Consider the following 22,777-nt stretch of genomic DNA (forward strand, 5'->3'; position numbering starts at 1 on the left):
CCTTTGCGCCGAGTGAGTGTTCCCGGGGCTGGAGCCCGTGCTCCCCGTGCCTGCCACCACTCCTTCCTTTACAAACAAAGCCATCTCGCCCACCTCCACCGCCTCCCCCATATGTGATAGCCGGGGACCCTGAGGGCTGTCCGGGAGGAGCGCGGGGACGCTCATCTGACACCGGAAGGAAGCCAGGGAGAAAATGGAAGTCAGTGCAAACTCACCTGCCTTCCTTTGGAAACTTCAAGAAAAAAAGGGATTGTATCAGCTGATAGCTTTTAGTCTCCTAGACTAAAAAGAAAGTTTCGTTGCAGTGAACAGCTTTAAAGATAAATCACATTTTCTTGGATTTGGATCTTTTTTATGGTAGCGGTTGGTTCTTGCTATCTTACATCTTGACCCTGATTTGGGAAGTAAAGACCGAACCTAACCATGACATTTTTTGTTTGGTTTATTCAATTGCACTTGTAACCTGTCAAAGGAGAAAATTACAACACATTTAAAGATCTTTGTTGTTGTTGTTGTTGTTGATTTTCATTTTTTAACTTTTATTGTTAAAGATCTTATTTGTGATTCTGGAATTGGGCAACACCTCCATTAAATTAGAATAAGTGCTCCCGTGAGCTGAGCAGAAGAGGTTGGTTTTATAGACAGAGAAGGGCTGAAGAAAGCAGAAACAAAGAACCAAGACTGGATTGGTTGTTTCAAAATTACTTTCCTTGTAAGGAGGGGACAGAGAGAATCATAGAAAAATAACTGATGAGGGCTTGCCACCATGGCTCATGCCTATAATCCCAGCACTTTGGAAAGTCAAGACTGGAGGACCTCTTAAGTCCAGGAGTTTGAGACCAACCTGGACAACACAGTAAGACCCCCATCTCGGCAAAAACAAAAAATAAGCCAGTTGCAGTGGCTTATGCCTGTAGTCCCAGCTACTCAGGAGGCTGAGGTGGGAGGCTCATTTGAGCCCAGGAGTTTGAAGCTGCCATGAGCTATGATTGTGCGCTTCATGCCAGCCTAAGCGACAGAGCAAGACCCTGTCTCTTTAAAAGAGAGAGAGAAAGGAAGAGAGAAATGATTGGTTATACTTCAGATTACTGTACAGTTGACCCTTAACATGGGTTTGAATTGAGCAGGTCCACTTGTACATGGATTTTTTTTCAATAAAAGTTACACCGATGTGCTTGCCTCTCCTGTCTCCCCTTCCACCTCCTCCACCTCTTCTGCCTCTGTCATCCCTGAGATAGCAGAATCAACCCTTGCTCTTCCTTCCCCTCCCCAGCCTCCACATGAAGATAATGAGGATGATGACGTTTATGATGATCGCGTCCACTTAATGAGTAGTAAATGTACATCTCTTCCTTATGATTTTCTTAATAACATGTTCTTTAGCTGACTTTATTGCACGAATACATATAATACATATACAACATATGTGTTAATTGACTGTTCATGTTATTGGCAAGGCTTTCGGTCAAAAGTAGGCTATTGGTAGTTTTGGGAGATCAAAAGTATGCAGGGGCGGGGCATGGTGGCTCACGCCTGTAATCCCAGCACTTTGGGAGGCCAAGCGGCAGATCACTTAAAATCAGAATTTTGAGACCAGCCTGGCCAACATGGTGAAACCCCAACTCTACTAAAAATACAAAAATTAGCTGGATGTGTGGCACACGCCTGTAATCCAGCTACTCAGGAGGCTGAGGCAGGAGAATCGCTTGAACCCAGGAGGCAGAGGTTGCAGTGAGCCAAGATCATGCCCCTGCACTCCAGCCTGGGCAACAGAGCCAGACTCCAATTCAAAAACAAACAAACAAAAAAGTATGCAGGGATTTTCTTTTTTCTTTTCTTTTCTTATTTTATTTATTTATTTATTTATTTTTGAGACAGGGTCTTGCCCTCTCTCCCAGACTGGAGTGCAGTGGTGCAATCTCAGCTCACTGTAACCTCCGCCTCCTGGGTTCAAGCGATTCTCCTGCCTCAGCCTCTCGAGTAGCTGGGATTACAGGTGTGTACCACCATGCCCGGCTAATTTTTGTATTTTTAGTAGAGACAGGGTTTTGCCATGTTGGCCAGGATGGCCTCAAACTCCTGGTCTTAAGTGATCCACCCGCCTCGGTCTCCCAAAGTGCTGGGATTACAGGCATGAGCCACCTCACCCAGCTTTGCAGGGATTTTCAACTGCAGGAGTTGGTGCCCCCAGCCACTTCCTGTCACCCCCCCAACCCTCACCCCTCATTCGAAAGTAGCCTGTTTGGGAAATGAGACTATCATCTCTCCTGATTTCTCAGAAAGTCAGATAACAACTTGGTTTTGGTTTGGTGTTGTGGAACTTTAGCATGAGTGACTCCTTTCTGATTTTTAGTGGGGTTTGTTGAGGCCTAATGCAGGAGCTTAGTCCAAAACAGTGACCTCTTATAACTTTTATTTAACAAACGTCAATGAGCACCCCAATTCCCCTGGGAAAGAGAGACTGTGTTCCAGAAAGAGAGAATGTTTGGGAGGTGACATTTTGGATCTTTAGGCATACTGACTCATTCCCTTCCCCAGAAACGCTTTGAACTAATATTGGGCCTAGTTTTCAATTCGGAATCAGAGAATATCCTCGAACCCCAGTCAATGCCTCTGCCCTCTCCTGCCCTCAGCTTACTCCTTCTGGAAGAAATGCCAGAGAGGCCTGCCTATCATTTCCAACGGAATGATTCTCACTTGTAAAAGTATGCTTATCCGCTTTGGAGTTCAGTAACTCCAGCGGTGATTAGGCCCCAGGGACTGATGCAGGTCACCAAACATGTTAGAGACAGGTGTATAAACCCGAATGTCAATGCACTAGTTTCCCATGGGAAATATTACTGTTGAAGGAACTAGACCCCCAAATTCACTAGTCAGTGCCTGTCTTACGCTTCCTTATGTCTGCAGCCCTGAACCCAGAGTCCATATTCAATAAATGTTGATGTTTATCGAAGATTGAATCCAGAGTAAAATTTTATTTCTATCTTCTTCCTTGCTCCATTTGCTTTCCACTACAGTTTAAATAACTACAGTTTAAATAAACACGGAGGCCGGGTGTGGCAGTTCACGCCTGTAATCCCAGCACTTTGGGAGGCAGAGGCGGGGGGATCACTTGAGGTCAGGAGTTTGAGACCAGCCTGGCCAACATAGTGAAACCCCGTCTCCACTAAAAAAACAAAAATTAGTCGGGCATGGGGGTGGGTGCCTGTAATCCCAGGTACTTGGGAGGCTGAGGCAGGAGAATAGTTGGAACCCGGGGGGCGGAGTTTGCAGTGAGTTGAGATCACGCCACTGCACTCCAGCCTGCGCAACAGAGCAAGACTCTGTCTCAATAAACAAACAAACAAATACCGAAAGTGGTGTTGGCCATTTTTCCCCTGAAAGAAGCAGCAGGGAGGAAGCAGGTTACTCTGGGATTAACATAGCTGCTTCTGACCGTTGCTCTGGAGGCTAAAGCAGCTCTATCTTGGATGCTCATCGGCCATGTTCACTTCTGATGAACCCCAGTTCCAGGAATGTCTCTAAGATTTCTATTTTCACATACTTACCCTTAGGTCAAAATAACGTTGGTGTTACTGTAAACGCATACTACAAATCCTGCCTGTGGCGAATTCCCTATGGTATACAAGCCCTGGGACTTGAGGGTAACAGTGCAGGGATCCGTCATCTTGTCTTGCAGCCATCCAGGACATGGCTTGTGTTTGTAAGTCCCTATTGTTTCTCTCTGAGAAACTGGATTTGTCCACCTCTTTCTTCAGCTTCTCAGCTTCCCCAGGCTTTGAGGGTAGGTGTGCATAGACCTGCTCACCGCAGAACGTTATCCTCCACTAGGGACTTCCACAGGGTTTGTCTAAAACAGAGACTCAAATCTTGGAGAGCTGGCTAGAAGAAGCTGCTCTGAGCCACTTTGAATACTGAGCATCGTGTCTGTCCTCAGTGGCTTTTTCTTTTCTCCAGGCCCTCGGACACTCCCGCTTTAGGCCTCCTGGAGTTCATTTGCCCAAATCAGAAGCTTAAGCATAACCCTAAGTTTCTTTTGCCCCTCACCATTTAATTATCCTTTTTTTTTTTTTTTTGAGACTTGCTCTGTCACCCAGACTGGAGTGCAGTGGCATGATCTCGGTTCACTGCAACCTCCGCCTCCCTCGCTCAGGCGATTCTCCTGCCTCAGCCTCCCGAGTAGCTGGGATTACAGACACCTGCCACCATGCCCAGCTAATTTTTGTATTTTTCGTAGAGACAGGGTTTCACCATGTTGGCCAGGCTGGTCTTGAACTCCTGACCTCAGGTGATCCTCCTGCCTTGGCCTCCCAAAGTGCTGAGATTTTGGGATTACAGGTGTGAGCCACTACACCTGGCCCATTTAATTATCCTTAAATCTGTGGATTCCACCTCCTAGATATTCCTTGATTGTGAACTCCTGTCTGTCTTTAGTGCCACCAACCCATCCAGGTCACCTTTGCCTGTCGTCTGGACCCTGGCACAGCCTCCTGATAGATCTCCCAGCCTCTAATCTTTGTGTGTGTGTGTGTGTGTGTGTGTAAGCAGTTGGTCATGTAAACCAGCCTCTAATCTTGTTCATCCCCAATTCATTGCCCACATGGTAGCCAGAGCAATCTTTCAAGCACAAAACAGGCCTTGTCCCTTCTCTGCCTAGAATTCTTTAATGCCTCTCTGTTGACTCCACACTCCTTGGCTTGGTGTACACAAGACCTTCCTCCCCTCAGCCTGGTGTGTACTCTGACTGGCCTTGCTGCACCATATCATGCAGGCACTGATACAGCCTGCCCTTGCCTCTGCCCACCCTGCTTCCTCCACCTGGAGAGCCCTTCTCTCCAACACCCAATGGCCTCCCACTCCCTTTGCCTGGCTGACCCCCCTTCATCATCAAGTATTATCTTGGCATCTCTCTTCTTTTTTTTTTTTTTTTTTTTTTTTTTTACTATTTCTTTTTTTTTTATTATTATACTTTAGGTTTTAGGGTACATGTGCACAATGTGCAGGTTTGTTACATATGTATCCATGTGCCATGTTGATTTCCTGCACCCATTAACTCGTCATTTAGCATTAGGTATATCTCCTAATGCTGTCCCTCCCCCCTCCCCCAACCCCACAACAGGCCCCGGAGTGTGATGTGGCATCTCTCTTCTTCATCCTCCTGGTCTGAGTCATGTGTCCCTTCTATTATGGCAAAAACTGTGATTAGTTTTGCACCAACCCAATAGGTGCTCTGTGGAAAGTAAAAAGTTTCCTCTTCGAAGTTTCCCTCCTTGTTAAAAAATAAATCATAAATGTTAAAAATAATAGTTTCTTTTAAGGACTAAACTTCCTTCAAGCCTCCTTGCTTTGTGCTAATAACTCTTTGTTAAGCCTTGTCCTATGTAGCTATTAGATATAAAAGAATAAGTACAGTTGGCCAGGCGCAGTGGCTCAAGCCTGTAATCCCAGCACTTTGGGAGGCCAAGGCAGGTGGATCATGAGGTCAGGAGATCGAGACCATCCCGGCTAACATGGTGAAACCCCGTCTCTACTAAAAAAATACAAAAAAAAAAAAAAAAATTATCCGGGCGTGGTGGCTGGCACCTGTACTCCCAGCTACTCGGGAGGCTGAGGCAGGAGAATGGCGTGAACCCAGGAAGCGGAGCTTGCAGTGAGCCGAGATCATGCCACTGCACTCCAGCCTGGGAGACAGAGCAAGACGCCATCTCAAAAAAAAAAAAAAAAAGAATAAGTACAGTCTATGTCCTTGTACTTTAACCAAGATATTTGTACTAGACGTGCTCACAGGCACATTCCAGCTTGCAGCCTATGCCCCTTTCTTATTTAAAAATATTATTACTTTTCTAAGTCCTTTCGCAAGCAACTTCCTCTTTTCCTTTGTTCTCTGTTGCTTTTACCTGTTTAAGAAAGTTTTAAATTATTAGCCAGTCGGATTTAATTTAGACTGTGAGGTCCTGCTCCAGCCAATAGAGACAGGACACAGTAGCAGAGACAAACTGCATAAAGGATAAAAATTACTTCCCTTCTTTGTTCAAGTGTGCTCTTGCCATTGCTTCATCTGCAAGGAGCACCCTTTCTGCAGAAAGTAAAATTGCCTTGCTAAAAAAACCTTTTTGTCTAAATGCTAATTTTTCCTTGCTGTACCAGGGAACAAGCACTCTGTTTCTAAATAAACATTTTACTTATAACATGCTCCCTTATACATCCTGTGCCACCCTGTCAATTGCACTGCATTGCAATTGCTTGTCTGATGATCTAATGTGTCCATGGATTGAATTTCGTGAGGGCAGGAGCAGACTTGTCAATCACCACTGGGTCCCCAGCCTCTAGCATGGTGCCTGACAGATAGTAGTTACTAAAGCAAGAATAGTTGTAATGGCTACAATTTATTGAGCATTTACTGCATGCCAGGTACCATGTGAAAGGCTTTGTGTGGATTACTGCATTTAATTTTTATGGGAGAAGCTGTGATGCATGCTGCCCAGATCCACTTTCAGGGATGAGGGACTTATTCCACCTGCTGTTGGGGATGCTGTAGGAAGCCCAGTCTCAGCTACCTATGGGAACTGATGCAGCTGAAGAAAACTGCCTTGCCCAAGGTCACACGTCCCTCCAGGGACAACCTGCATCCAGTGACTTAGAGTCACAGTGGGCTTAGAGTCACAGTGGGCTTAGAGGCCCAGCCCCTTTGGTCCAACTCAGGATAGGGCTAACGGGCTACCCCGGCTCCAGAGCGCCCTCTGGGGTTGACTGCTGCTTTCTTTGGGACTGCATCACAGCTCAGCTTCTCCCTCTGCACAGTCCTGCTTCCTGTGTTGCTCCTAGGAGAATTCCGTGATAAAGTCCAGCTTGCTACCTCTCATAGTCAGCTTCCTGAGGAACCAAGCCTGGAACAATCCTCTCAGCAGCCTTCTAGGTAGGCGTTATTATGATTCTCCTTTTACAGATGAAGCAACTAAGGTTTGGAGACGTTAACACAAGGCTCTTGATTTGTGGAGGTGGGATTTGAATTGTGGCAATTGACGCTGGATCCCACGCTATTAACCAGGCACTCAAACATAAGTGAATCAATGGCTTAGTCCCACTTGTCACCAAGGGAAAAAATGTAAAAGGCTAGAATTGAGAAACAAAGTTTTGTGCAAATGATTTTTTCTCAATGCCGAGGAAACAGGAGCCGTAGCTGGCTGCTGTGGAAGATTATAAATCAGCCCTATCAATGCTGTGCCCAGGCCTGGCTGACTCATAGCACAGGTCACAGACAGAGGACTCAAGCCCAGTTATAATGGTGAGTTTTAAATGAAAATGTCAACCACAAGATTTCAGCGTCTGGGTGATTTAATCCATTTCTAATGGAACACAAGAGCCAGCATAGGAGAACAGCCAGTTCTCCCTGATCTGTGCAAAATGCTGGTCATCCCAGGTCGTTTTTGTTTGCCTTTGGAATGTTGTGACAGATCAGCACGTGCAGCTATGCACACCTTCACCAGCCATGCCCTCTCAGGGGGCCCTTCCACTAGGGGCAGCCTAGATAAAAGGAGGCCAGGGCCATCTGGATGGAAGCCATGGCCTCTCTCTCATGTCCTGATGGTCAAGTGCATTGGGAGAGAAGGGCTACAGGCAGTGGGTATTAGCACTGAGGGGGATAGAAGATGTCCGGCCTGGTTATACTGTGCAGACTGCTATGATAAGCTCTATAAATACGCCCTGCTGGAGGTGGAAGGGGAAATCAATATGGCTTCACTGCAGAGTTTCAGATTGCAGCACTAACTTTGCATCTGTTTATTATTAAAAGTTAAAGTCTGTGCCTGCTTGAGCCCAGTCGCCCTGTGCTCTCTGACCTTATGTGGCAGGTACATCCTGGAACAAGCATCTGGGCCTTTAATCACAAACCATCCTGTTTAGCTATTTAACTCTCTGCATTCTTCCCTGAAAGAATGGCAGGAACCGTGGTACTGGGGACTCTAGCATCAAACGCTAACTATTTTTTACTTTTTAGTTTTTGAGGTGGAGTCTCGCTGTGTTGCCCAGGCTGAGTGCAGTGATGGGATCTCAGCTCACTGCAACGTCTGCCTCCTGAGTATCTGGGATTATGGGTGTGTGGCACCACACTGGCTAATTTTTGTGTTTTTAGTAGAGATGGAGTTTCACCATGTTGGCCAGGCTAGTCTCGAACCACCAACCTCAAGCAATCCACCTGCCTCTGCTTCCCAAAGTGTTGGGATTATGGGCGAGAGCCATCACACTCAGCTATTTTTTTTCTTTTTTCTTTTTTCTTTTTTTTTTTTTTTTTTTAATATCAGACGCTGTCCTGATCTCATTTATCTACCCAGCAACTCTAGGAAGCACAGGCTTTTATTAAACCCTTTGCATGGTTGAGGAAACAGGCTTGGAGATGTTGAATAACTTGCATAAGCTCACGTAGCTGACCAGCAGGTAAAACCAGGATTTGAAGCCAGGTCTGGCTGATTCTGCAACCTGTATTTAACCACAAGGCAAAACAGCCCTCTACCTCTTGCTGCTTCTCTTTTTTAGGTGAGTCCTAGCTGAGCAGCTGAACTGCATTGAATAGTATCACCGCAAGTTCACATCTACCCACAACCTCAGAATGTGACCTTACTTTGCAGACGTGATCAAATTAAGATGAGGTAATACTAGATTAGAGTGGGCCTTAATCCAATGACTGGTGTCCTCATAAGAAGAGGAGACCAGTTCATAACCATAATCCCAGGACTTTGGGAGGCCAAGGCAGGCAGATCCCTGGAGTCCAGGAGTTTGAGACCAGCCTGGGCAACATGTCGAAACCCTGTCTCTACAAAATAAGCAAACATTAGCTGGGCATGGTGATGCGAGCCTGTAGTCCCAGCTACTTGGGAGGCTGAGGTGGGAGAATAGCTTGAGTTCAGGAGGCAGAGGTTGCAGTGGGCCAGTATCATGCCACTGCCCTCCAGCCTGGGTGACACAGTGAGACCTATGCCTCAAAAAAAAAATAAAAAGAGGGGCCGGGCATGATGGATCGTGCCTGTAATCCCAGCACTTTGGTAGGCCAAGGTGGGCGGATCATTTGAGATCAGAGTTCGAGACCAGCCTGACCAATATGGTGAAACCCGATTTCTACTAAAAATACAAAAAAATTAACCAGGTGTGGTGGTGCACGCCTGTAATCCCAGCTACTGGGGAGGCTGAGGCAGGAGAATCACTTGAACCCTGGAGGCACAGGTTACAGTGAGGCTTGATCACGCCACTGCACTCCAGCCTGGGTGACAGAGGAAGACTCTGTCTCAAAAATAAATAAATAAATAATAAGTAAATAAAAATAAAAAGAGGGAAATGTTGATACAGAGATACAGACATACAGGGAGAAGACCATATGACAATGAAGGCAGAGATCGGAGCAATGCACCTGTAAGCCAAGGAGCACTGAGGGTTGTCCGCAAGCTCCAGAAGCTGGAAGAGGCAGGTAGGATTCTCGCCTGGCGTCTTCTAGAGAGAGCATGGCCCTGCCACCACCTTCATTCCTGACCTCTTCTTTAAGATCAGTTTTCAATTATATCACCCTGACTAAAAATGAATGAATGGATAGCTTGTCAAGTCAAAAACCAATAAATAATGATACAAATATAGGAGGGAAGTGAAAAATGTCTGGTTACCCATTTGTTTATTCACTCTAACAAGCATTTGATGCCACTCTCTAGGATTACAATGATAAATGAAACAGGCTCAGCCTCTGTGCTCAGGAGTTAATGATTTTGTGAAGTCAAGAACCCTGTGAAGAGTTAAATTACATTACAACGTGGTAAATGCTGTTGCAGAGATACAGATAAAATGCTGCGGGAGCCGAAAAGACAGAGCAACAAACTCAGCCTAGTGAATCTGGGAAGGCTTCAGGGAGACATTTGTGTTGAAAAAAGTTTTAAATCAATAATCAGTAGTATACACATGATACAGAACTCCAGGTGCCAAAGGAGACTGTGTTAGTTCACTAGGGCTGCTGGGACAAAGTACCACAAACTGAGTGGCTTAGAACAACAGACATGCATTGTCTCAGGTCTGGACTCTAGAAGTCCAAGTCAAGGTGTCAGCAAGATTGGAGCCTTCAAAGGGCTGCAAGGGAAAACTCTGTTCCATGCCTCTCACCTAGCTTCTAGTAGTTTTCTGGGCATCACCCTAATCTCTGCTTTCATTTTCACATGGCATTCTTCCTGTATGCCTGCCTGGGTCCAAATTCCTCCCTTTTCTTTCTTTCTTTCTTTTTTTTGTGTGTGTGTGTGTGTGTGTTGCCCAGGCTGGAGTGCAGTGGCATGATCTCGGCTCGCTGCAACATCTGCCTCCTGCGTTCAAGCAATTCTTGTGCCTCAGCCTCCCCAGTAGCTGGGATTACAGGCATCTGCCACCATGCCCGGCTAATTTTTGTATTTTTAGTAGAGACAGAATTTTGCCATATTGGCCAGGCTGGTCTCAAACCCCTGACCTCAGGTGATCCACCCACCTCGACCTCCAAAAGTGCTGGAATTACAGGCATGAGCCACCACACCTGGCTGCCTCCTTTTCTTTTTTCTTTTTTATATAGAGGTGGGGTCTCACTGTGTTGCCCAGGTTGGTCTTGAACTCCTAGGCTCAAGTGATTCTCCTGTCTCAGCCTCCCAAAGTGCTAAGATTACAGGCATGAGCCACCACACCCAGCCTCAAATTCTCCCTTTTCAACAAGGACATTAGGGGCCCACCCTACTCCGTATGACCTCATCTTAACTAATTACATCTGCAATGACACTATTTCCAAATACACTCACATTTTGAGGTCCTGAGGTAGGACTTCAACATATAACTTGGCGGGGGTCGGGGAGGTTCACAATTCAACCCATAACAGGTACTCAGTGAAAAATAAACCTCCCGGCTAGGCTCAGTGGTGCACACTTGTAATCCTTGCACTTTGGGAGGCCGAGGTGGGCTGATCACCTGAGGTCAGAAGTTCAAGACCAGCCTGGCCAACATGGTGAAACCCCGTCTCTACTAAAAATACAAAAAAAAAAAAAAAAAAAAAAATAGCCCAGCATGGTGGCACCTATAATCCCAGCTCCTCAGGAGGCTGAGGCAGGAGAATCACTTGAACCCAGGAGGCGGAGGTTGCAGTGAGCCAAGATCATGCTACTGCACTCTAACTTGAGTGACAGAGCAAGACTCTGTCTCAAAAAAAAAAAAAAAAGAAAAGAAAAGAAAAGAAAAAGAAACTTCCCTTCCTCTACACTCCCCAGCTTCCCAGTTCCCTGCTCTAGAGGCAACCAATGTCTCCAGCTTACTGGGTGTTTTTCCAGGGGTCTCCCATTCATTTACCAACATATATGTGCACATTATTCCTACTTGTAAAATGATAGCCATGTGCACTGGCATTCACCTTCCTCTTTTTACTTAACAATGTTCCTGTGAAATTTTCGGTATCACTCCACACAGAGCCTCTTTACTCCTTTACGTGACTGTACAGTACTTTCTAATTTATTGAACTGGTCTCCTATTAATAGATATTTAGATAGTTTCCAATCTTCTGCTATTACAAACAATGCTGCAATGTGTGTGTGTGTGTGTGTGTGTGTAGAGAGAGAGAGAGATTGAGAGAGAGACAGACAGACAGGGTCTCACTCTGTCACCCAGGCTGGAGTGCAGTGGCATGATCTCGGCTCACTGCAACCTCCACCTCCTGGGTTCAAGTGATTCTCCTGCCTCAGCCTCCCAAGTAGTTGGGATTACAGGCGTGCACCACCATGCCTGGCTTATTTTTTTGTATTTTTAGTAGAGATGGGCAAACTCCTGACCTCAAATGATCCACCTGCCTCAGCCTCCCAAAGTGCTGGGACTACAGGCATGAGCCACCGCACCTGGCCTGCAATGTATTTTGTTGTGCACAGGTCATTTTGCAAGAAAGTACGATTAGATCTATCAATACCTGGAAGTGGAAGTGCTCCATCATCAGGCCAATGCGTTTTAAAATTTAAGTTATTTTGCCAAATTTGTCTCCAAGGAGGTCAGATAAGATCAGAGAACCAGCAGTGTTCAGAGTGCACGTTCCCCATGATTTTTTTTTTTTTTTTTTTTTTTTTTTTGAGAAGGAGTCTTGCTCTGTCACCCAGGCTGGAGTGCAGTGACATGATCTCGGCTCACTGCAACCTCCGCTTCCTGAGTTCAAGCAATTCTTCTGCCTCAGCCTCCCAAGTAGCTGGGAAGACAGGCATGTACCACTGCGCCTGGCTAATTTTTGTATTTTTAGTAGAGACGGGGTTTCGCCATGTTGGTCAGGCTGGTCTTGAACTCCTGACCTCGTGATCCGCCTACCTCGGCCTCCCAGAGTGTTGGGATTACAGGCGTGAGCCACCGCGCCTGGCCCTCTTCAGGGATTTCTTGAACACCTCCTGACAATAATCCCTCAGCTCGGCTCCATGGAAGGTTTCAAAGACATGGAAGAGCTGATCCATGCCTTCTAAAATGGTAGACTCCAGTTGGGGAGTTAAGGCTTCTGTGATAGTTAATTTTATGTGTCTAGTTGGCCCCAGTACCAAGATATTTAGTCAAACATTATACTGGATGTTTCTGTGAAGACGTTTTCTGGATGCCATTTACTGACTTTTTTTTTTTTTTGAAACAGGGTCTTGCTCTGTCATCCAGACTGGAGTGCAGTGGCGTGATCTTGGCTCACTGCAACCTCTGCCTCCTGGGTTCAAGCGATCCTCCCACCTCAGTCTCCGAAGTAGCTGAGACTGCAGGCATGTGCCACCATGCTTGGCTAATTTTTTTTTTTTTTGTAGTGACAGGGTTTCACCATGTTGGCCCAGGCTGGTCTCAAACTCCTGGGCTCAAGCCATCCACCTGCCTTGGCCTCCCAAAATGATGGAATTACAGACATGAGCCACTGTGCCCACCCAAGATTGACATTTAAATGTGAGGACTTTGATTCCAATGAAGGATTTATGAAGGGGGAAAAAAATCCGTGGACTTTAAGTAAAGCAGATTGACCTCCATAATATGGGTGTGCCTCATCCAATCAGTTGAAGGTCTTCAACAGAACAAAGACGAACCTTCCCAGGTAAGTGGTTCTGCCAGCAGACTGCCCCTGCCCCCTCCCTAAATCACTAGTTTGCCCACCTAACCTGCAGACTTTGGATTTGCACCTCCATAATCTTGTGAGTCAAGTCCATACAATGGATCTCGCTCTATATTTACACATCCTGTTGGTTCTTTTTCTCTGGGAAACCCTGGCTAATATAAGTCTTAATGAATTGCATTATCTTCGTGGTGATATCTGACATTACCTGAAGGAAGCCTCCAATCAGAGAGACCTTGAACAGGAACTAGAGATTTAAGCAAGATTCCAAAGCAAAGTCAAGTTTGACTAGATGGAGGAAGAAGGAAGGGCCTTCTGGGTAGGGAAACACATTTGTAAGAGCAAACATATGGAGCTAGGCCCAAGCAGGAGACCAATCTCGGGGTCACAGGTGCTCTGTTACCTTCCCCATAGCAGCTGCCACAGTTGCACCTGGACACTTGTTAGTGGCAGTATGTGTTCAATGTCTGTCTCTCTCCTTAGGCCATAAGCTGGTATTTGGAGCACATATACATTCCTCATGTCTACCTAGTTCCATTCTTAACACAAGTTGGTGTTGATTAAATATTACGAAATGAATGAATTCACTTTGCCTTTCTGCTGAATTATAGTCAATGGCAGAATTAATTCACTACCCTTTTCCAAAAGGTGTCAAAAAATTGACAACGATGGTTATGAGAATTGCTTTTTCCCAATGGGGAGTCAATTTTATTGTTTTCTATTTCAAAATACATCCTTGTAAACAATTCAGATAATGCATAAAAATACAAAAAAGAACATCTGTAATCTCATTGCCCAGAGATGAGTTGAGAAATGAAATAACATTAAATTGCCACTGACTGTAAAATGTAGTGTATTGTTATTGCCACATTATCAGATCTTTCCTTGCTCTTGAACTAAGACTCTGTATTTATTGAGTGCTTGCTGTGTGTTAGCCAGTGTGTAGGATCTCAAATACAAAGGTAAATAAGGCAAGCATAGGGTATTCCTGGCTTCTGGAAGTGTCTAGTTAGTTATCTAGGCCAGGTGGGCGTGGTGGCTCATGCCTATAATCCAGGTGCTCTGGAAGGCTGAGGCAGGAGAATTGCTTGAATCCAGGAGTTCAAGACCATCCTGGGCAATATAGTGAGACCTCATCTCTATAAAAAATCTTTTGGGCTGGGCGCAGTGGCTCATGCCTGTAATCCCAGCACTTTGGGAGGTCGAGGCGGGTGGATGACCTGAGATCAGGAGTTTGAGACCAGCCTGATCAACGTGGTGAAACCCCATCTCTACTAAGAAGTACAAAAATTAGGCAGGCATGGTGGCGGGCGCCTGTAATCCCAGCTACTTGGGAGGCTGAGGCAGGAGAATTGCTTGAACCCAGGAGGTGGAGGTTGCAATGAGTCGAGATCATGCCATTGCACTGCAGCCTGGGCAACAGAGCACGTCTCCGTCTTAAAAAAAAAAAAAAAAGGCCAGCCATGGTGGCTCACGCCTGTAATCCCAGCACTTTGGGAGGCCAAGGCAGGTGGATCACGAGGTCAGGAGATCGAGACCATCCTGGCTAACATGGTGAAACCCCGTCTCTACTAAAAATACAAAAAATTAGCCAGCCATGGTGGCGGGTGCCTGTAGTCCCAGCTACTTAGGAGGCTGTCTCAAAAAAAAAAAAAAAAACTTAAAAACAAATTAGCTGAGTGTGGTGGTACACACCAGTAGTCCCAGCTACTCAGGAGGCTGAGACGGGAGGGTTGCTTGCGCCTGAGAAGTGGAGGTTACAGTCAGCCAAGATTGCATCACCGCACTCCAGCCTGGGTGACAGAGCAAGACCCCGTTTCAAAAAAAAGAAAAAGAAAAGAAAAGAAAGTTTTCTAGAATCAAAGCTTTTACGGACTCCGGTGTTTCTGCATCATCTCTTGGCTGCTGGACACAGGCTCTTTTTGCTGTGCTTGAAAACACGTTTTTCTTTTCCCAAGCTGTGGTAAACAAATCCCTCAGAACATTTCCCCAAAGCCATTTCCATTTTATAGAAAATGTGTTGCTACATTTTGAAGGATTCTTTTCATTACTTCCCCTGGGTCCCTCTGGAAACTTGGCCTCAGTTTAATGAGTTTCTTGGTTGTTGTTGTTTGTGTCCAAAGGTCACATTCTTCCACCAGGGAGCAGCTGTTTACCCTGACAGACCAAACTGGTTTAACTTTATTACTTTTCATTAATAAAAAGAAACATTGTTCTTAGTAAGTAGAAAGAATATTTAACACCATTTTCCTTATTTATGTTTGGTTTGTTTGTTTGTTTGTTTGTTTGTTTTCTAGAGACAGGATCTCGATCTGTTGCCCATCCTGGAGTTCAGTGGTGCAACCATAGCTCACTATACCTTGACCTCCCGTGCTCAAGTAATCCTCCTGCCTCAGCCTCCTGAGTAGCTTGGACTACAGGCAGGCACCACCACATCCAGTTGATTTAATTATTTTTCATAGAGGTGAGGCCTCACTGTGTTGCTCAAGCTGGTCTCAAACTACTGGCCTCAAGCAATACTCCTGCCTCAGCCTCCCAAAGTGTTGGGATTACAGGCACGAGCCACCATACCCGGCCTGTGATTTTTTAAATGTTAATAATTTTTAAGTACATAAATAATACATAAAACATATACTTGTTTGAAAATGTATTTAAAATTTTAGGCCAGGCATGGTGGCTCAGCTGTAATCCCAGCACTGTGGGAGGCCAATGCAGGTGGATCACCTGAGGTCAGGAGTTCAAGACCAGCCTGGCCAACATGGTGAAACCCCATCTCTACTAAAAATACAAAAAAGTTAGCTAGGCATGGTGGCACACACCTGTAATCCCAGCTACTTGGGAAGCTGAGGCAGGAGAATCGCTTGAACCCAGGAGGCGGAGGTTGCAGTTAGCCGCAATTGTGCCATTGCACTCCAGCCTGTGCGACAGCGAGACTTTGTCTCAAAAATAAAAAAAAAATAAAAAAAATATTAAACAATTGAATAAAGGAAACTTATCATCCAACAAGTCTTGGTCTGGCCCTTTTGTTGCTTTCTTTTTATTTTATTTTTTTCATTGTCAATATTCAATATAATGTTGTTTTCTTTAGGGTTTTTTTTTGTTTGTTTGTTTTTTGTTTGTTTGTTTTTTATGGAGTCTCACTATGTCACCCAGGCTGGAATGCAGTGGTGAGATCTTGGCTCACTGCAACCTCCACCTCCTAGGTTCAAGTGATTCTCCTGTCTCAGCCTCCCAAGTAGCTGGGAGTACAGGTGTGCGTCGCCACACCTGGCTAATTTTTGTATTTTGGGTAGAGATGGGGTTTCACCATGTTGGCCAGGCTAGTCTCTAATTCTTGACTTCAAGTGATCCACCTGCCTTGGCCTCCCAAAGTGCTAGGATTACAGGCATGAGCCACCATGCTCGGCCCTTTTGAGGGTTGTTCTTATAGGGTATAGGCATGGAGCTTAATGCACTTGTACCTGGGGAAAACTTGTTATGATTTTCCAAAATTCCTCTGTTCCAGATTAATTTCGTTCAAAATCTGCGGATTACTGCTAGGTGAGGTGGCTCGTGCCTGTAATCCCAGCACTTTGGGAGACCGAGGCAGAAGGATCACCTGAGGTCAGGAGTTTGAGACCTGCCTGGCCAACATGGTGAAACCCCGTTTCTACTAAAAATACAAAAAAAATTACCCAGGCGTGGAGGCGTGTGCCTGTGGTCCCAGCTACTCGGTAGGCTGAGGTGGAAGAATAGCTTGAACCCGGGAGGCGGAGGTTGCAGTGAGCCAAGATCGCGCCACTGCACTCCAGCCTGGGTGACAGAGCAAGACTCTGTCACAAAAAAAAAAAAAAAAAAAAAAACAACCTGTGGGTTACTCATCCAGCTGTTCTGTACTCTTGATTGGCCACAGGATGCCAAGACCTACTCTTGAACTGGAGCAGGCAATCTTTGCCCTCAAGGGCTCCATACCTCGCGAGGCAGCCTGTGCCCTCAGGGTTAGGACGGGTAGTCCCACGACTATTTCAGGCCTCAACACTAGTGGCTGGTAAAGGCACATTTTGAAAACTGGGGAAAGCATTTGCTAGTTAGTGGCAGCTCACTGTATGTGCAAATGGCAGGTAGGTCCAAACACAAAGACCAAGGTGTGCTTGTGCTGGACTCAGTTGCCAACATGATGTGGGCGAAGAGGCCAGTAATATGGTTCTTTCTCTTTTTTTGCCTTTATTGTTAACATAAAGGGCAGAACTAGATTCTGCAGTTAGAACTTTAGAAAATGTATTGCTTTCTCTCTAATTACAAAAGCAATTTATATATACTCTATAAAAGTTGAATGGCTGGATGCGGAGGCTCACACCTGTAACCCCAACACTGTGGGAGGCCAGGGCAGGAGGATTGTTTGAGTCCAGGAGTTTGAGACCAGCCTGGACAACATAGGGGGAGACCCTGTACTTACATAAAATAAAATTTTTTAAAAATTAGCCAGCTGGCCGGGCACAGTGGCTCACACCTATAATTCCAACACTTTGGGAGGCCGAGGTGGGCCATCACCTGAGGTCAGGAGTTTGAGACCAGCCTGGCCAATGTGGTGAAACCCCGTCTCTACTAAAAATACAAAAAAATTAGCTAGGCCTGGTGGCGCATGCCTGTAGTCCCAGCTACTCGGAAGGCTGAGGTGGGAGAATCACTTGAACCCAGGAGGTGGCGGTTGCAGTAAACTGAGATCGTACCACTGCACTCCAGCCTGGGCAACAGAGTGAGATTCCATCTCAAAAAAAAAAAAAAAAATCAGCCAGGCATGGTGGCACGCACCTGTAGTCCCAGCTACTTGGGAGGCTGAGACAGGAGGATCACTTCAGCCTGGGAGTTCGAGGCTGCAGTAAGGCCTGATTGTGCCACTGCACTCCAGCCTTCATAACAGAGCAAGACCCTGTCTCAAATAAATAAATGAAAATTAGAAAATACAGAAGTCACAAACAAATAAAAATCTCACAAATGGGTGGGAACTCTTAAGGAGACATGATTAAGGTTGATAATGGGAAGAACTTGCTAACAAGTAGGAGTGAGCTCCTGGTCACCAGCCGTATTAACTGAGCAGAAGACTGGATTGTCTCAGCCTCTAAAAGGACTTGGGCCTCTGATTCTTGTGATGGGAGCGCCTGTCCTCAGCCTGCTGGGTTCTAAACAGCATGTCCCTTTGCCCCCACAGAGCAAGAAAGGGCAGAGTGAAGCAAGGCTCTGAAGAATGGTGTTTGCAGAGTGGGTTATAGGCCTCAGGCTGCAAATGCCACTATTTGTTCGTCATTCATTCATTCGTCCACCCAATCTTTAAGTATTTATTGAGTGCCTACTACGGGCTGGACACCACACCGAACTCTGGGGATGTTCCGTGAACAACACAAACTCTGACACTAAAATTATACAGATAATAATTTTGGTGCAATTGTTAACACTAAGAAGGAATAGAATAAGATGCCTTGAGAAATTAAATATGGAGGGAACCCTCCAAGTTGGGAGGTCGGGAAGGCATCTTGAGGAAGTCACATGTAAGCTGAGGCTTGTTGGATGAGTCAGAGTTAGCTGGGCAGGAAGAGTGTGGGGAGAAACGACGGCCACTGCAGGTGTGAAGGTCTGTGCTAAGGAACCTTCAGGGGATGAGACAAGGCCACTGAGGGAGGCGCATGCTGAATAGGCCTCTGGCTAATGAAGTAGGCGAGACCCGGGGAGCCTCTATGGGGATGCAAGAATTTATCCCAAAGGTAATGGGAATCTCTTGCAGAATTTTTCTTTTTCTTTTTCTTTTTTTTTTTCTTCGAGATGGAGTCTCACTCTGTCACCCAGGCTGGAGTGCAATGGCATGATCTTGGTTCACTGCAATCTCCACCTCCCGAGTTCAAGTGATTATCCTGCCTCAGCCTCCTGAGCAGCTGGGATTACAGGTGCCCACCATCATGCCCGGTTAATATTTTTGTATTTTTAGTAGAGACGGGGTTTCGTCATGTTGGCCAGGCTGGTCTCGAACTCCTGACCTCAGGTGATCCGCCCACCTGGGCCTCCCAAAGTGCTGGGATTATAGGCATGAGCCACCGCACCCAGCCCACTTGCAGAATTTTAAGCAGAGGAGTGGCATGATCAGGTTTGTGTTTTAAAAAATCATTTGGCTGCCATGTGGAGAATGCCTTGCAGGAGGGTAAGATTGGAAGCAGACTTCAGGTTCCCGTATAAGTTCAAAGGCCAGAGGGCAAGGCAGAGGGGAAAAAAAAGGCCAACATGAACGTTTCAGGGAGAGATGATGTGGCTGGGGCAAGAATGGGTTTGATTAAATATATATTAGTGCCAGTAATTTACCTGCTGTGCTCAGCAATTTACCTGCATGATCTCATTCGATCCTCACAAACACCTATGAAATAGGTACTATCATTATTGTCGTTTTATAGGGACAACTGAGGCTCAAAGATGTTGCCCGAGATCACACAGCTGGTGAATGGAGAGCCAGGATTTGAACTCCCGGGGTTAATTACCACCCATAACAGCATGCCCCATGGGCTCAATTATCACCTATACCGGAGATAATCAGATCAATTCAAACCATACTTCAGAGTAAGAGGCAACAGGCCGGGTGCCGTAGCTCAAGCTTGTAATCCTAGCACTTTGGAAGGCTAAGTCGGCAGATTGCTTGATCCCAGGAGTTTGAGACCAGCCTAGGTAACATAGCAAGACCCCATCTCTACGAAAAACACAAACATTAGCCAGGCATGGTGGCACGCACCTGTAGTCCCAGCTTCTCAGGATGCTGAGGTGAGAGGATCACTTGAGCCCAGAAGGTTGAGGCTGCAGTGAGTGCTGGACTCCAGCCTGGGTGACAAAGCAAGACCCTGTCTCAAAAAAAAAGGAAAAAAAAAAAAAAAAAAGCAACAGAACTTGGTGATTAATGATTAGTTCCACTTAGTATCATTGGGACAGCAATTTCAAAGTGAAAATTTGTTGTAGGTATACCTTAACGAGAGGAAAGTTGCAGATCAGTAAATTTACACTAAAGTAATAATAATAATAGCAAACATTTATAGGGCACTTTCTCTGCACTATGTAAAGTTCTTCTAAGAGGTTAGTCCTTAGAAGATTCACTTAATCCTCTTTTTTTTTTTTTTTTTTTTTTTTTTTTTTTTTTGAGATGGAGTCTTGCTCTGTCTCCCAGGCGGGAGTGCAATGGCGCGATCTCGGCTCACTGCAAGCTCCGCCTCCCGGGTTCATGCCATTCTCCTGCCTCAGCCTCCCGAGTAGCTGGGACTACAGGCGCCTGCCAACACGTCCGGCTAATTCTCTGTATTTTTAGTAGAGATGGGGTTTCACTGTGTTAGCCAGGATGGTCTCGATCTCCTGACCTCGTGATCCGCCCGCCTCGGTCTCCCAAAGTGCTGGGATTACAGGCTTGAGCCACCGTGCCCGGCCTACTTAATCCTCTTAAGAGCCCTAAGAGGGAGGTGTTATTGGTGTCATTCCCATTACACAGACAAGGAAACTGAGGTACGTAGAGCTCAAGGAACTTGCTCAAGGTCACACAGTAGCAAGTCTCACAGAAGTATATAAGCCCAGGCAGGCTGGCTGCAGAGGCTGGCCTATTAACCACAGGCCATGCAGCTTCCAGGGGCTCCTGCAATGTAATGGTCCCTCTACCTGAGGCCAGACTTCACCAGAACAACTCATTCCTCTGAGTAAAAGAGCCCAGGAGTGGCTGTGTGCAGTGGCCCACGCCTGGAATCCCAGCACTGTGGGAGGCTGAGGTGGGCAGATCACTTGAGGCCAGGAGTTCGAGACCAGCCTGGCCAACATGGTGAAACCCTGTGTCTTCTAAAATATAAAAGTTAGCCAGGCGTGATGGTGTGTGCCTGTAATCCCAGCTATTCAGGTGGCTGGTGCACGAGAATCACTTGAACCTGGGCAGCAGAGGTTGCAGTGAGCCAAGACTGCACCACTGCACTCCACCCTGGGAGACAGTGAGACTCTATCTCAAAAAAAAAAAAAAACCCAGGAGCTTGCTTTTTCCTCTGAAGTCACTCTATAAACATGGTCAGTAAGATATAAAATTGGCCTTAAGATTTTTTTTTTTTTTTTTTTTGAGATAGAGTCTTGCTCAGTCACCCAGGCTGGACTGCAGTGGTGAGATCACAGCTCACGGGTTCAAGCCATCCTCCCACCTCAGCCTCTCAAGTAGCTGGGACCACAAATGTACACCACCATGCCTGGCTAATATTTTTATTTTTTTGTAGAGACAAGATTTCACTATGTTTCCCAGTCTGGTCTCAAACTCCTGGGCTCAAGCAATCCTCCTGCCTTGGCCTCCCAAAGTTCTGGGATTATAGCTGTGAGTGCCCATGTCCAGCCCCGCCTGAGGACATTTAAATAATAAACCTTCCAGACTGGCGTACTCAGCCTTCACTCCCTTGGGTAGAAATCCCGAGTCTGCTGTAAGCTGCTCACTGGAATGGCCTGAACTGAAAAAAGGGGTTTCTTTTCCAGATGTTATTTTCTGAATTGGCTGGGTAGGTATTTGTAGGAGGATGAGGGGTTATTTGATAAGGAGTCCACAGGGAGTTTTCTCAGGCTTCCAATGAAATATTTTCATTATGCAGATGTGGCCGGCTTGGTGCTTAATAAAGCTTTGCTTAATTTGGATGCCTGTGGAATTATATTTGGAGGGATTGCTATTCAAGGGAACCAGTGGAGGGGCGGTCGTTAGTTCCTCACAAGCTCGAATGTCTTTTTGTAACAGAGAATACAGCTTTCCAAAAAAAATCACAGGCAGCTCCTCATGAACTGGACTCTGAAGAGGGGAGGATGCTCAGGTGCCTCCTTGGATCCAGCCTCCCTTCTGAGTTGCTATCACCCCTGGAGCCACCCACGGTGGTCGTTCCTGTTTCAGATCCTTAGAGGTCTTCCCACTGCTCTCCGGTAGAACCCAAGCTCTTTGCTGGTCCCACCAAGCTCGTCACAACATCACCCTACTGGCCCTGCCAGCTTTCCTCCCAGCTGCCCTGCTCCCCAGTCCCACCTACAGCATCTCACCTTCCGCCAAAATACCCTGTGCAGGTTCCTTCCTGCCAGAAATGCCATTCTCCCTTCTCTTCATCTGGTAAACTCCAGCTCATCCTTCAAGGCCCTGGCAGAAGTTTCTCGGGGAGACTTCTCCATGGTCCGCAGGTAGAGGCAATCAACACCCGTAGTGCCATGAGAGATCTAGTACAGCCTTATCACGCACAAATTATTTGGTTATGGTCTCGCTAAACAGAGAAGCCAGGGATCAATTTATGGGTCTTCAATTTTCTTTCTTTTTTTTTGAGACAGAGTCTTGATCTGTCACCCAGGCTGGAGTGCAGCGGCATGATCTCAGCTCACTGCAGTCTTTGCCTCTTGAGTTCAAGCAATTCTCCTGCCTCAGCCTCCCGAGTAGCTGGGATTACAGGCACACACCACCATGCCTGCGTAATTTTTGTATTTTAGTAGAGATAGAGTTTCACCAAGTTGGCCAGGCTGACCTCAAACTCCTGACCTCAGGTGATCCACCCGCCTTGGCCTCCCAAAGTGCTAGGATTACAGGTGTGAGTCACTGCGCGCCGCCCATTTTTCTTTCTTTGCCCCATCTGTGGCCTTTCCATCCAGCACAATCCCTGGTGAGCAGTAGCCATATGGGGCAGGCCACACTTCCCAAGCTGT

This window comes from Symphalangus syndactylus, chromosome 2, assembly GCF_028878055.3.
Source record: "Symphalangus syndactylus isolate Jambi chromosome 2, NHGRI_mSymSyn1-v2.1_pri, whole genome shotgun sequence".
Taxonomy (NCBI): Eukaryota; Metazoa; Chordata; class Mammalia; order Primates; family Hylobatidae; genus Symphalangus; species Symphalangus syndactylus.